This window comes from Gopherus evgoodei, chromosome 9 (assembly GCF_007399415.2).
Source record: "Gopherus evgoodei ecotype Sinaloan lineage chromosome 9, rGopEvg1_v1.p, whole genome shotgun sequence".
NCBI lineage: Eukaryota > Metazoa > Chordata > Testudines > Testudinidae > Gopherus > Gopherus evgoodei.
Window position 1 is genome coordinate 67,453,649 of NC_044330.1, and position 6,240 is coordinate 67,459,888.

The window sequence follows — 6,240 nt, forward strand, 5'->3', positions numbered from 1 at the left end:
GGAAAATACATTATTATCACCCAGTGTGGAATTCTCATCAGCCAATAGAATTTCACCTTCCAGCTAAAACATGAATATAAAATAAAATATTAAAGAGCTTAGGAATCTTGTGATGTGCTGGGATAATTGAATGTATGCCCTGTCGGAGCGCTGTTGAGCCGTGGGAGGCACTCATTCCCCTTGGGCTCAGCACTCTTGCCAGCCCTGCAGTCTCAGGAAGAAGCTGGAGAGTGGGACTGGAAATCCAATTTTGGTCTCCGATATAACAGTGCTGTCATTAGCACTAGGCATCAAGTTGACATACTGCTAAACTTTTTCTCTAGCAAAACCTCCTTATCCTGTTTCTGTTGCCTGTGGATGGAGAGGAGCAGCAAAGCATATTTCTTCCTTCCCTGGAGAAGTTGTGAAGTGTGGTGGCAAAGCAAGAATTTGACTTGTGTCTTTTTCTGACCTTTCCCAAGCAACCTATGCCCTTGCTGACACCCTTGAGAAGCACAGAGCCCTGGCTGGAGAGAAGGGCCTATTTGCTCCGCTGTTGCATGTGCAGGTTCATCACAACATTGGACAGAACTTGCAGGACAGCAAGGGTTCCAGTGATATGGCTGAACTGTAGGCTGGGGCCACCTCAGTTAGCCCTGTGAAGTACCGCAAATATTGCAAAACCACAGTGTTGTTATGAGAGAGAGAGAGAGTGAGTACTTCTGTTCTGCCTCCCAGGTTTAGTGTAGGGCTTCCAGCACTGAAAGCTCCTTGGGGCTGGGACTATCTCCTCCTATGTGTACACACAGCACAGAGCACAATGGGATTCTGATCTCAACTGAGGCCTGTTGGGGCTGTTGTAATACAAGCAATTATTCATCTTCATAGGCAGTAGCCAGCAAGGGCCCTGTTCCATGGGGCTTCCTCTATGATCTCATCCCAAAGCCCACCCCCCCAGTTAGCACTAACAGGTACTGTGCAGGCCATTTCCACAGAGAGGCTGAGAACTGACTTGCCCATGGGGATCCAACTCTCCTCTCACGTCTAGAATGGAATTCCTCTTCGCACAGTGGACCACAAGGCAATGTGGAAAGGTTGTGTCATTGCTACTCGTACTGTACCTGGCTTGTACCTAAAGAACTTTAATCTCCAGAGCTATCAAGCCAATAGATGTCTCAGACAGGAATGGGTCGGAGGTAAGACACTAGGCCCTAAATAAGTGAAATGTGAGTCTCTCTGCACTTGTTTATAATAAGCATAACATGGATTCAACAGCATGTTGTAATCATTTATTGAATCAATGGCTTTTTAAATGTGGAAGATGTTGTAGTCCAGCTGCCTGAGTGACGCAGCTTGGAGAGCTGTCACGGACGCCCCCACAGATTTCCCAGAATCCTCCTTCAGAACCTGGGTGGGAGAACAGCATCATACTTCCTGCTGGCAAGCTACTGCTGTTCTTCAGTGATATAAGGAAACAGGATGTGTGAGAGAGCACTGGGTGTGATTCTCACTTATGTCAGGAAACTAACTGCTTTCCTCTGCTTGCACTTCTAGCTGTGTCATTAAACAATGATTTGTGTCCTCTGTAGCGGACGTACAGATCCTGGTATAGCTGGGCAGAGTTAGGGTGGGAACTTTGGGGATGGGGTTGGAATGGGAGCGGTGCCAGGGGTGGGGAAAGGGGCGGGGGGGTGAGGGCACCCACTGGCCCTGGAGAAAATTGTCGCCTATGGTCCTGGGCTGGCTGTTACTGCACTGTACCTGTGTATTTCGGGAGCAATAATATCACAGGATGTGTGTGGTTGTGGTTTTACACATCAACAGGCCAACATCCGCATGAGGCAGGAAGCTCCAGCACAGGGAAGCTACACACACTGGACAGTCGTTGGATGGCTGCACATGCTGGACAGTTCTGTGCCAGTCTTTTTGTCAAAGGAAACACTATAGGCCAGATTCTGTCACTCTTACTAATGCTGCATAGTACCTTGCTCCAGGGCTAGTTGCAACCGTTCCAATGGGACGACTCAGAGTGAAGCATTGCACAAGGTGAGTGAGGGTGGCAAGGTCTGGCCCTTTATCAGTACTTGCATCCAGGAGAGTTACTCATCGATTCAGTCATGGTCTTTAGATTGCATTACTCTGAGATCATTCCACAAGTGGAGTGTAAATCCCCATCAGAGTGATCCCTGCTGTTACAGGGTGACAGCCCTTTCACCCTCTCCTTGTGGGTGTCCCTCCCAAGTGAGACCGGAGGTGCACTCTGCTGTGGGAGCAGTTAAAGTGGAGGAGAAGCACTTTGTGAATGAGGCATCACCCGCAGTCTGGTCCCCCTGCTTCTGCTCCTGCAGGACCAGGATCCTGAACTGGTGAAGGTAAGTCCCACTGTCGTTATCTCCCCAGCATGACAGACCCTCACTCCACAACTTCTCCCGCTAGCTTGATCTCCAGATGTACTTCTCATAGCAACATCCCATACTACACCCATGTTCTCCTATATAGATGGACAATACAGCGGAGTGGGTATTTCCTGGCTTCCACCAGTCACTTCCAATGCAGCTAGTATGAAGGAGGTCCAAATGTCCATAAACAGCACCAGTTGGGACCCTGAAGGACTGGAAAAGTCTGGAGAAGCACCAGATGGTCCCTCAAACTTCCATCTTAGACACTTGGTTTTTCATTGTCGTTTATTAGCTGAACAATATTCACTGTTTCCTATTATCCATTGTGCAACCCTTGCCCATCTCACCTTGACTTCTGGGCATCTAAAGAGACCAGCTAGAGATGTGGTAAATTCTTGGGTTAGTGACTGCCTCAGTGCAAGTGCAGATGGGACAGCTGGTGCAACTGTCCCAAAGTCTGTCAGGACCTTGTAAGAAAGCCAGTGCTCTGTTACTAGCTTGTAATACGTCGGTTATGGCTCTGGGGTGCAAATATTGCCAGGAACAGGTTAACTGAAGAGGTTTCTGTGCTCACTAGTCAGTATCGGACCCCTGACTGCAGCAGCTGAAGCTTTGAAATTACTGTTTAAATAGTTCCTGGTGCATGCCAGCGTTGTGTGATTTCCACACAGTGAAATCTATGCTGCTGGAGGGAAAGGCCTTGTCCCCAGCATGTAGCTGGGTGTGATCTTTCCCCATATTATCCAGACTAGAAGCAGGAGGAATCAACACATGTACTGGGCCTGTGCATTCCACCACAGGAATCTGGTCATCTTTGAAACTTGGATTATTCGGTGCTGCATAACACCCACGATGGGAGAATCTGGGTGGAGGGAATAGCCAGGGAAGAGGCTGCCAAGCTGGCAGAGTGATTCATGCCCACAAGCCTCTGAGAGGTTGAAAGGATGGAGGAGTACAGAGTCATAAAGGCAGGTGCATGGCTCAGTGCAGCTCTTCCCCAGATCCACCTTACATAGGTAAAACAGAGATTGCTGCAGCAGAGTGATGGAGTTGGGGCCCAGCCTGAACCAGCCCTCTTCCTGGCATCCCTCCCCAGGGCCTCCTGTGCAGGGCTGTCCCTTCTGCCCTCTGGGGGTACTAGCACCCATGTGGTGATTCCCTGAGTCATGTGTGCCCCGTAAGAAAGACATTCCAGGGGCCAAAGAAATTCCAGACAGCAGGAGCAAATGCAAGGCCCAGCCTCAGGTGGGACCCTTGGATGCTGATGATGTCATCAAGCTGCTCACTGCAGCGTTCGCTCTGGACATCCTTTCCCTGCACTGATTGGCCCTTTGCTCTGGCACTTTTCTGCACATCCCTCACATTTCACCTCAGCCTTACTCTGGCTTCCCCCAGGGCTTCCCTTCTTCCTGCCCTTCCTCTAGTCCTTTCCCCTCCATGGCCCCTCACCCTTCCTTTGTGTTTCTGTTTTAGCTAGTCTCTTAACTAAACCCTGCCCAAGGATTAAAAACAACCTCCCACCCTCCAAAAACCAATTGTAGCATTACAATGTTGTTTGCTGACCATCCCGCTGCTCGCTTTGCTTGTAGGTTATGCCCCGTTCCCCAGCCCTTGCTCTGTTGTGTCTGGTTAGGCTGTAAATGTAACAAGCAAGAGGGGTGCTGACTGAGGTTATACTATGTAGAACTAATTTACTCTCCCCTTTTTCCTTCACCTCAGCTTATGTCTCTGCCGAAACACAGGTTAGAGTTTGATTTGTTCATGACTTGTCAGCAAAGTGTTAGCCAGCGTTAAACCTCCGAGCTATGGTATGCAAAACCCTGAATGCAGGTGTTAATAGCTGCTGGTCAGCACTGGAGAGAGAGAGAGGGAGACTACCACACAATTTCTTAGGGAGCAAATATTTAATACATACACAAACATTTGCAAACAGATTTCAGAAGACTTTTGAGTAACTTCTTAACCCAAGCAGTTAGCCAGTAAACCTACTGATGTTCTTTATACAGACTGCCCCACTTTGTTGCTGTCATGCGTTTCAATATGTGGTTTCATAGATTCCAAGACCAGAAGGGACCATTGTGATCATGTAGCCCAGTGGTTCTGAACCCATGGGCTGCTTGCAGCCCAATAAGCACACAGCTGCAGCCCCTGTGACATCCTCAGGGTCATATAGGTAGTATTGGATGTGGCCCACAACGGTAAATAGGTTGAGAACCATTGATCTAGTCTGACCTCCCAACACATGCAGGCAGGTTCCTCTCTGATCTTCTCAGTCTCTATAGTGTAGTCTTGCAGTGTGTGCTTGTACGACTGACCCGTTATGATGTTTCCCAGGGGTACCCAGGATTATCAGGCCCCTCAGAACTACCTGCCCTTCACATAGGGTTGCCAGTTTTGGTTGGACATATTCCTGGAGGTTTCATCACAGGACATAATCTTTAATTAAAGATTAATCTGTAATTCCTGGAAACTTCAGGACAATTTGGACGGTTGGCAATGGTACCTTCACAGGACACAGCCTTGTCTGCCTGCTGTGGATCAGCTCCCTGAATCCACTAGCCCCTGCCAACAAAAGCCCTGCCTTCCAGGTCTCCGGAGGCCTGGCTCTGTCTGTGCAGGTAGTGCTAGTCACACACCAACCCCCAACTCCTCAAATCATTCCCTGCAGCTTCCAGCCCCTGAACCACTGAACACTCCAGAGCTACCAGGCCTGTTATTCCCAAAGGGACAGTCCCACCCGCTTGTAAGATTCAGCTCAGCACTTTGAACAAGAACAAACTTATTCTTGTTTTCACTCTAAATATATTATCAAAGTTTAGAGATCCAGGTAACAGTGAGTGAGAATACTGGGAACAGGTGGTTACATGTAAAGCAAAATCATAACATGCTTTCTAGAGACTAAACTTAACTAAGAGGTTAACTTCCTGTCTATAGAAGTTTGATCTCACTCAACGTTCCCTTCAGCATTTTTTAATCAAGCTTGTTGCTTCCCCAGTGAAAGGTACTCGGCAACTTCTTGCTCCCCAAATACAGTCAAGCAAACCTACAAAGTGCTCCCCCAGATAAGGTTCCCTTCCCCTTTCTGGTCTTCTCTTCCTGTTAGATATGTCTGAAGCCCCCCTTCCTTCAACATCTGTCATTTGCATACAGTTCAGACTTGATAGGAAGCCCATTGAGAATGAGACAATACTCAGTTTACATTTGAACAGATGGATAAATAATACTCCCCCCCCAGCCATATTGTCTGACAGAAAACCTGTTTGCACCTGCGCTGGTGGCCAGTAGCTACAGACTAAGGCCATAATTTCAGTGTATATACACAGTATATACATATATGTCACAATGATCTTGATGACCAGAGTGGCTCAGGCTTTTATTCAAGACCTCACATGACAATCTTTGGTGAACTAGAATGTAAAAACTGACCCATGAGAGGCCTGTACCCCTCTTTACCTCCTTGCCAGTTGCCCTTAAGTGTTTCTTGGGACACCCCTGGATTCTCCAGAGCCTGAGGAGAATGACAGCCTCCAATTTCCCTCCAAATACTTCAGAATGCTAACAGTCTGCTATTATACAGGGTGATCTTCCGTGGTCCAGGGAAGCAAGCTTTAGGGCTGCTTTCTGCTAGTAGATAGGTGCAAAGCTGCTCTACTGCAGGGCAAAATCAGGCCTAAGATATTTAAACTGGGGGTCCATAAAGGTGTCTTTTCTACTAACTCCTGTGTGGTCTGGAGTGCTGAACAGAAAGCAGGAGATTTTTCCATATTAATTTTAAAGTCTGAGAAGGAACCCCAATAGTTTTAAGATTGCCTACTCATAACTTGGATTTAGCAAGGTCAGAGGTAAAGAGAAACCAAGCTTA